Genomic DNA, 9860 nt, shown 5'->3' with positions numbered 1-9860 from the left:
CTGCTATCAGGTTACAATCCATGGTGTTGCAAAGAGCAGACACAACTGAGCATGCACACAGGTCTGACCACAAGTGGTTGATTCATATCTGGGTTGTCTGTAGTGTTCCACTGATCTGTGTGTCTGTTTCTGTGCCAGTATCATACCGTTTTGACTACTCTAGTTTGTATTATATAGTTTGAAATCAGAGTGCATGAAACCTCTAGGTCTGTTCTTCTATCTCAAGATTGTTCTGATTATTCAGGGACTTTTGTGTTTCCATAAACATTTTAAAACTATTTGCTCTAGCCCCATAAAAAATGCCTCTGGTATTTTGATAGAGATTGAATTGGATCTATAGATTGCCTTTCTTGTATGGTCATTTTAATAATATTCTTCTAATCGATGAGCATGGTATACCTTTCCATCTGTTTGTTTGGTCTTCAGTTTCTTTCATCAGTAACTTAGTTTTATGAGTACTAAAGTGGATTGCCATTACCTTCTCTAGTGGATGGAAAAGGGAATGGCAATCCACTCCAGTATTATTGCCTTAAGAACCCCATGAACAGTATGATAGGATACTGAATTGATAGGACACTGAAAGATGAACTCCCCAGGTCGGTAGGTGTCCAATATGCTACTGGAGATCAGTGGAGAAATAACTCCAGAAAGAATGAAGGGATGGAGCCAAAGCAAAAATAACACCCAGTTGTGGATGTGACTGGTGATAGAAGCAAGGTCCAATGCTATAAAGAGCAATATTGCATAGGAACCAGGAATGTTAGGTCCATCAATCAAGGCAAATTGGAAGTAGTCAAACAGGAGATGGCAAGAGTTAATATACATTCTAGGAATCAGCGAACTAAGATGGACTAGAAAGGGTGAATTTAACTCAGATGACCATTATATCTACTGCTGTGGGCAAGAATCCCTTAGAAGAAATCAAGTAGCCATCATTGTCAGTGAAAGAGTCCAAAATTCAGTACTTGGATGCGATCTCAAAAACGACAGAATGATCTCTATTTGTTTCCAAGGCAAACCATTTAATTTCATGATAATCCAAGTCTAGGCCCTGACTAGTAACTGTGAAGAAGCTGAAGTTGAATGATTGTATGAAGACCTACAAGACCTTCTAGAACTAACACCCAAAAACAGATGTCCTATTCATTATAGGGGACTGGAATGCAAAAGTGGGAAGTCAAGAAATACCTGGAGTAATAGCCAAATTTGGCCTTGGAATACAGAATGAAGAAGGGTAAAGGCTAATAGAGTTTTGCCAAGAGAATGCACTGGTCATAGCAAACACTCTCTTCCAACAACACTAGAGAAGACTCTACACATGGACATCACCAGATGGTCAACACCGAAATCAGATTGAGTATATTCTTTGCAGCGGAAGATGGAGAAGCTCTATACAGTCAGCAAAAACAAGACTGTGAGCTGACTGTGGCTCAGACCATGAACTCCTTATTGCCAAATTCAGACTTAAATTGAAGAAAGTAGGGAAAACCACTAGACCATTCAGGTATGACCTAAATCAAATTGGTTATGATTATTCAGTGGAAGTGAGAAATAGATTTAAGAAACTAGATATGTTAGACAGAGTACCTGATGAACTATGGACAGAGGTTTGTGACATTGTACAGGAGACAGAGATCAAGACCATCCTCAAGAAAAAGAAAGACAAAAAAGCAAAATGGCTGTCTGGGGAGGCCTTACAAATAGCTGTGAAAAGAAGAGAAGTGAAAAGCAAAGGAGAAAAGGAAAGATATACCCATTTGAATACAGAGTTTCAAAGAATAGCAAGGAGAGATAAGAATGCCTTCCTCAGTGATCAATGCAAAGAAATAGAGGAAAACAATAGAATAGGAAAGACTAGAGATCTCTTCAAGAACATTAGAGATACCAAGGGAATATTTCATGCAAAGATGGGCTCGATAAAGGACAGAAATGGTATGGACCTAACAGAAGCAGAAGACATTAAGAAGAGGTGGCAAGAATACACAGAAGAACTATAAAAAAAAAAAGATCTTCATGACCCAGATAATGTGTGGGTGTGGTCACTCACCTAGAGCCAAACATCCTGGAATGTGAAGTCAAGTGGGCCTTAGGAATTTTCACTACGAACAAAGCTAGTGGAGGTGATGCAATTCCAGTTGAGCTATTTCAAATCCTGAAAGATGATGCTGTTAAAGTGCTGCACTCAATATGTTAGCAAATTTGAAACATTGGCCTTATCAGCAGTGTCAACAGGACTGGATATAGTCAGTTTTCATTTCAACCCCAAAGAAAGGCAATGCCAAAGAATGCTCAAACTACCACACAACTGTACTAATCTCACATGCTAGTAAAATAATGCTCAAAATTCTCCAAGCCAGGCTTAAGCAATATGTGAACCATGAACTTCCAGATGTTCAAGCTGGTTTTAGAAAGGCAGAGGAACCAGGGATAAAGTTGCCAACATCTGCTGGATCATGGAAAAAGGAAGAGAGTTCGAGAAAAACATCTATTTCTGCCTTATTAACTATGCCAAAGCTTTTGAATGTGTGGACCACAATAAACTGTGGAAAATTCTGAAAGAGATGGGAATACCAAACCACCGGATCTGCCTCTTGAGAAACCTGAATGCAGGTCAGGAAGCAACAGTTAGAACTGGACATGGAACAACAGACTGGTTCCAAATAGGAAAAGGAGTATGTCAAGGCTGTATATTGTCATCCTGCTTATTTAACTTGTCTGGAGAGTACATCATGAGAAATGCTGGGCTCGATGAAACACAAGCTGGAATCAAGATTGCCAGGGGAAATATCAATAACCTCAGATATGTAGATGACATCACTCTTATGGCAGAAAGTGAAGAAGAACTAAAGAGCCTCTTGATGATAGTGAAACAGGAGAGTGAAAAAGTTGGCTTAAAGCTCAACATTCACAAAACTAAGATCATGGCCTCCGGTCCCATCACTTCATAGCAAATAGATGGGAAAACAGTGGAAACAGTGTCAGAATTTATTTATTTGGGCTCCAAAATCACTGCTGATGGTGATTGCAGCCATGAAATTAAAAGATGCTTACTCCTTGGAAGGAAAGTTATGACGAAGCTAGATAGCATATTAAAAAGCAGAGACATTACTTTGCCCACAAAGGTCCGTCTAGTCAAGACTATGATTTTTCCAGTAGTCATGTATGGATGTGAGAGTTGAACTAAAAAGAAAGCTGAGTGCTGAAAAATTGATGCTTTTGAACTGTGGTGTTGGAGAAGACTCTTGAGAGTCCCCTGGACTGCAGGAAGATCCAACCAGTCCTTCCTAAAGGAAATCATTCCTGGGTGTTTCTGGAAGGACTGATGTTGAAGCTGAAACTCCAATATTTTGGCCACCTGATGCATAGAGCTGACTCATTTGAAAAGACCCTGATGTTGGGAAAGATTGAGGGCAGGAGGAGAAGGGGACGACAGAGGATGAGATGGTTGGATGGCATTACCAACTCAATGGACATAAGTTTGTGTAAACTCCCAGTTTGGTGATGGACAGGGAGACCTGGTGTGCTGCAATTCATGGGTTCGCAAAGAGTCAGACACAACTGAGTGACTGAACTGAACTGAACTGAAAGAAAAGATAAAATGTTTAGAAATGGTCATCATAGAATATTTTAAAGAAACAGTTTGGAAATACAGTACAGTTACTGTAGTTGTAAAGTCATTTATCCACTTGAGATTTGTGTTTTAAAGTCAGAATAATCTATAAAGCAGTCTGATATTTCTCCAACAGATTAAAGCTATAAAATTCTTATTTTCTTCTTCTACCTCACAACCCTCCATTCACACAGACACACAAGGAAGGCCACTAACTGATGTTTACATATGTTGTAATTTCCATAAAAGTTTGCAGATTTACATGACTTTTGCAGTCGTAAGGCACCTTTTCACTTCTTAAACATTAAAAATTTGAATCCTTTACAGAGGTGTTAATGTGCATTCATCTTTCTTTCCACCTCCTGATGTATAGTTGTTAAAACTTATTTTTGGACAAAATGACTCAGTCATAATTAGGCAGAAGCAACACAGATTATGTCCTAAAATAATTAAGTTCATAATAATCAATTTCAATGTAAGTAGCAATAACTTTGCAGGAAACACACCCAATAAGTGAATTGCTTCTTTTTGCTTGAGTTCCTTTTCTGACTTTTTGTCTGTTTCACATACTCACTGTTGTGCTCTACAGATTCTGTGATTGGCAAACCAATCCCCTTTATCTCCAGGCTCCGATTTTTGTCCTCTGGAAATTTGAAATAGAGAAAATCTATATCTTCTCTGAACAGATTGTGGATGGCAGCAGATCCCTTCTTTAGTCTTGTCTTTCACTTTTCAAAGATACAGGGCATCTCAATAGCACAAGATGTCAACAAGTGAACCCTATTGGTATCACCCCAGATCATACCCTGTTTTTCTTTTGTAACTTTTTTCTTCCTGTTGCAGTTACTTTTAACTTAGTAATGTTTAGGAAGATGACATTTATATGCATAGACTTTGGTAGAATGATAATAGTGACTGAAAGGTTGTGTCTAATTTTATAGCTAATTGAGTATATACTATGTTATCAGATACTGTAATAGGTGAATTACACAAATTATCTCCTTCAACATATGTATTCACCACAATTTCTCCTCCAGAAATGAGCTATTTTACCATCAAAAGATATGCTGAGAACGAGTGCTTATCAATGTCAACACACTAAATAATAGGTAATGCCAGAATTTGACCTGTTGGTCTCTATCTAAAATCTAAGCATTTGTTTTCAAGAAAATTATGCTTTATTGAAAAAAAAAAGAATTGCATAAATATTTTACACTAACGACTTCACTTTGGCTTTTCACTTTCATGCATTGGAGAAGGAAATGGCAACCCAATCCAGTGTTCTTGCCTGGAGAATCCCAGAGATGGGGGAGCTTGGTGGGCTGCCATCTATGGGGTCTCACAGATTCGGACACGACTGAAGGGACTTAACAGCAGCAGCAGCAAGAACAACTACAGTGCAATATATTCAATAAGGTTCTAGGGGATATTCATAAATAGTTCATTAAATGAGGTCAATATTTCAATACAAAACTTCTATCATTGGGTTTCTTTTATGTGCAAAGTAAAATTCTAAGCATAGTCAAAATGCTCTAGAAAGATTTAGGGTACTTTAGAAAGGAGACATCCTGATTTAAAGAATGTGGTAAGAAAACCATCAATGTCAATGCCTAGCTAGCAATGATGGGCAGAACATGTGTTTATTGACAATATGTGTAAACCTGCCAACTATTGAGTATTAGCAGCTTAAGAAATCTTTAGATAGGCAAGGGAACACAATGACAGTTCCTTTCTGGCAATGACTTGTGGTGTATATTTATGTTGTAGTAGGAATGCAATATTCTGATAAAAATAGTACTTACAGTTTGATGTGGCTACCTTAAGGGCCAAACACTGAGTAAAGCAATGAACTTAAAGCTTGGATTTTCAGTGCTGTCTTTAGTCTGTCCTGTGATTCTCACAACCTATGGTAACCAAGACACTGGACTTACACAGCACAAGAGACCTATACAGAAATTGTTTCAGCATATCACACAACATTGATTTGCAGTAGAAATTGAGAAGAATAATAAGGCACACTGAGATTCAGGAAAATGAAATCCCTTTTGATCTAACCAGTCTTCCTAGAGTCCCGAATTAACACTGGCCATACGAAATTAGGCTTCCACGGTGTCTTAGATGGTAAAGAGTCTGTCTGCAGTGCAGGAGACCAGGAATCGATTCCTGGGTTGGGAAGATGCTCTGGAGAAGGAAATGGCAATCCACTCCAGTACACTCACCAGGAAAATTCCATGGACGGAGGAGTCTGGAAGGCTATAGTCCATGCAGATCCAAAGAGTTGGACATGACTGAGAGACTTCTCTTACATGAAATTTATTTAGGACACCATTTTGTAGTCAATACTTCAGAGACGCTTTTCTCCTTCTAGCTTGTTCTGTTCTTTATGGAGTTGATGGCCTCTATAAATATTATAAACATATAAACATAATCAGACTTTCTGTGATAATCTAAGTTTTCTCTCAAAGTAGCAGTATAGAAAAACTTTATTGTATATCAGCCTCCTTTACTATTGTGCAGTCAAACACATATACACCTACACTTCAGGGTAAGAGAAGATGATAGAATTCACATTTCAATGTATTGCTTTCAATACACTCTCTAACTTTATGATTAATTATACATGCATCCTACTTGGAAATTCTTTTATAAACAACTCTGAATAAGCAAAGAAATGGTAAAGTATAACTAATCAGACATTTCCAAATGAAGAGCAAGCTTCTCAAACATTAAAATAAAGTAAAAAAAAATCCAGTTTTGCAAGCTGTGGACTATGCAAATCTCTCCTGAGTTATATTGGTCTATTTTTAATTGGACATTTTTTTCATAGTGACCACATTACCTTTGAGTTTCCAATTTTTACATTGCCAGCTTCTATACATTGTGCGAGAAATGTTGTCCATCAATCATCAATATAAAATTTTGTTTAATTCTGTTTTGATCTTTGTGATTTGTTTCTTTGTACTAATTTGAGATTTTGCTTTATCTTCTTTTTCTAGTTCCTTTAGGTACAAGGATAAGTTGTTTATTTAAGAGTGATTTTTTAAATCATCACGTTATGATTTACTGGTGTTTTCTAATCATCTCTTCAGCCTTCTTTTAAATACAATCTCTCTTTTCTCTCTTTTCCAATCCCTTCCTTCTTTCTCCTTTTCTCTCTACTTCTCTCACCACCTAGTATGTATTTATCATTGGTCCTGCAGAAACTTTTCTCTTGTCTTTTAGGGGCTGCAACAACTTTTATCATTAGTGATATTGTCTGAAGAAGATTCAAAAATTATATCTCTCGCTTAAAGCTATTTCCCAAACTGCAGTTTGATGATGTCTAGTGACTCTTGTATAACTCTTCATGGTGTCTAGCTAAGACCTCAACATCAGCATCATTTCAATCTGAGTCTATATAATTTGCTACCCAGGTACTGTTTTCTTTCTTCTTCGTACTAATAACAGCATCATTTTTTCTTCAGGACTAAGCTTGAAAACTCTGATTCATTCCTAGCTCCATTAGTGAAAGTGAAAGTGAAAATGTTAGTTGCTCAGTCCTGTCCTACTCTTTGGGACCCCATAGACTGTAGCTTGTCAGGCTCCTCTGTCTATGGAATTCTCCATGCAAGATACTGGAGTGGGTTGCCATTTCCTTCTCCAGGAATTTTCCCACCCCAGGATTGAACCTGGGTGTCCTGCATTGAAGGCAGATTCTTTACCGTCTGAGCTCCATTATGGTATAGTTAATTATTTCTCTAAATAAATTACATGTACCTTTCTCTTTTCCATTCTTCTACCAAATTAAAGACATTCACTATATCTTTATGGATTATAGCTATAAATGTCCAAAAGCTTTATCATCTTGCAAGTCAGCATGCAGAGGTATAATCAACCACCTCATATTCAGCCAATATATTTTGGTTATCTATTAAGTCTTCGAAAGTGTGGGCAAGAGTCCCTGCCAGACCAGCTCCTTCCTAACAGTGAGCACTTGCTTTGATCTCTCTACTTTGACAGTTAAATTGCAAAAGCCATCATCTAGCATGGAAATTCAGAACTCATGGTGACTGACAATCATCCTTCTGTGTAAATAACAAAAGTGTAGGCAAGGGATGATGGTGGAATATGGCAGGTTTTAAAAAGGAAGAACTTGAGATAGGGTTCAGTGAATGGTTTGTGAATTATTAATAAAGTAAGATGAATTGAACTTGATCTATTGGATTGATGGTAGTGATGAGGCAGGCTGCTTCATGAACATACAGGTGCTATAATCCCACACGCTTCCACATTCAGATTGGCCCCATGTTTGGCTAAATGTTGTCATGGCCATCTTGAAAATCTTAATGTTTAACAAATCCCCATATTTTCTAACAAATCCCGATATGTTCATTCTTCACCCTTCCTCAAATTGTGCAGCTGGTCATGATGTGAGGACAAACATCAAAGCTAATATCAGGATTCTATTAGGACAGCTGTGTGTGTGTGTGTGTGTGTACATGTTATCAATTCTATTCTCTAACCTCATTCCAAAGAGGTTATGAAAATAATTTACCAATTTCTTAATATGTGAAAAATGTTGTCCATACATACATAGCTTATAGGATCTATGATGTTGCATTGCAGTTTAATGATTTCTTTCTTTTATTTTTTTTTTTTCCCTAAAGCCAGAAAGTCTGCCTTACTTCTTTATAATCTGTCAGTGGAACTTACATCAGTACTTGCTATATGATACTCTGTATGTATTTTCTGAATGAATCTCTTCATGCACACATGAACATTTATATATTTGCATTTGTGTATATGCATACGTGGCCTTCCCAGGTGGCTCAGTGATAAAGAATCCCCCTGCCAGTGCAGGAGATATAGGTTTGATCCCTGGGTCAGGAAGATCTCTTCAAAAAGGAAATGACAAACCACTCTAGTATTCTTGCCTGAAAATCCCATGGACAAAGGAGCCCAGCAGGCTAGAGCCTATGGGATCACAAACTGTCGAATGAATTTAGGGACTAAATAACAGCAACAAAAATATACATATATGTGTATGTATACATCTATTTTATTTATATATAAACACAAAGTTTTAAATACATAAATTTATAAACACATACATGTATGTGTGCTCACTGACTAAGTCATGTCTGACTCTTGCAGCCCCACGCAATGTGTTCTGTATGGCATCAGGCCAGTCACACAAGCACTTAACGTTCATAGACATGATGGTAGTAGTCTACTCACTAAGTCACATCTGGCTCTCGCAACCCCACACAGTTGTAGCCCACCAGACTCCTCTGTCCATGGGATTTTCCATGCAAGAACACTGGCTTGGGTTGCCATTTCCTTGTTCAAGGGATTGAATCCATGTCTCCTACTTTGGCAGCTGGATTCTTTACCACTGATTCATCTGAGAAGTCCATAAGTATGTACACACAGACTTTTTTTGGCTAAATGTGAGAAGTATAGAAACTCATATTGAACTCAATTTTCTGAATGTCTTCCAATCATTAAAACAACTTAAGTCCATTATATTCTCAATTAGCAATAACATACTAGGAGAATAGATATGGTCAGAAAGTTATGAGAAGAATATAAAGAAGCAGTCAATAAATATTCTAGTAATCACACAAATAGAAATTAAAACAATGACATAATTTAAGCCACTGAGTAAGCAAATTGAAAAAGAGATATTCTTGCTCAAGAGTAGTGAGGAACCAATTAATCTTTTACTCTTCTTAGTGGTTCTTGGGAGCAATAACATTATCATGTGTTTTAAGAAATATTCACAAAATGTGCTTAGTAGTTCTACGTGCAGATGTCTATTCAGTTGCCTTAGTCAGAGACCCAAGGAAAGAAGCATTCATAGAAGCATAATTTGTAATATTGCAAACTTGGAAACAGCATCAATCTTCAATGACCGAAAGAAGGTTATGCTTTGTAAATAACACTGGCATTGTATTGAAAATATTTAATAAGTCCTTTTAATTAGAAAATTCTGGAATATTAAAATTTAAAAGATAAGATATATGATTCAATTTTCGAAGTGTCTCATGAGGTGTTCTTAGGGAAAACATTGATAATAGTAAGTTTAAGAGGTAGCCGAACTAAATTACTTTACTGAACCCCTGAAACTGCTGCTGCTACTGCTGCTAAGTCGCTTCAGTCGTGTCTGACTCTGTGCGACCCCATAGACGGCAGCCCACCGGGCTCTGCCATCCCTGGGATTCTCCAGGCAAGAACACTGGAGTGGGTTGCCATTGTCTTCTCCATTGTG

Source organism: Bison bison, unplaced genomic scaffold (assembly GCF_000754665.1).
Source record: "Bison bison bison isolate TAMUID 2011002044 unplaced genomic scaffold, Bison_UMD1.0 scf7180017864538, whole genome shotgun sequence".
Taxonomy (NCBI): domain Eukaryota; kingdom Metazoa; phylum Chordata; class Mammalia; order Artiodactyla; family Bovidae; genus Bison; species Bison bison.
The sequence above is the reverse complement of the archived record's forward strand: the minus strand, read 5'-3'. Positions refer to the sequence as shown.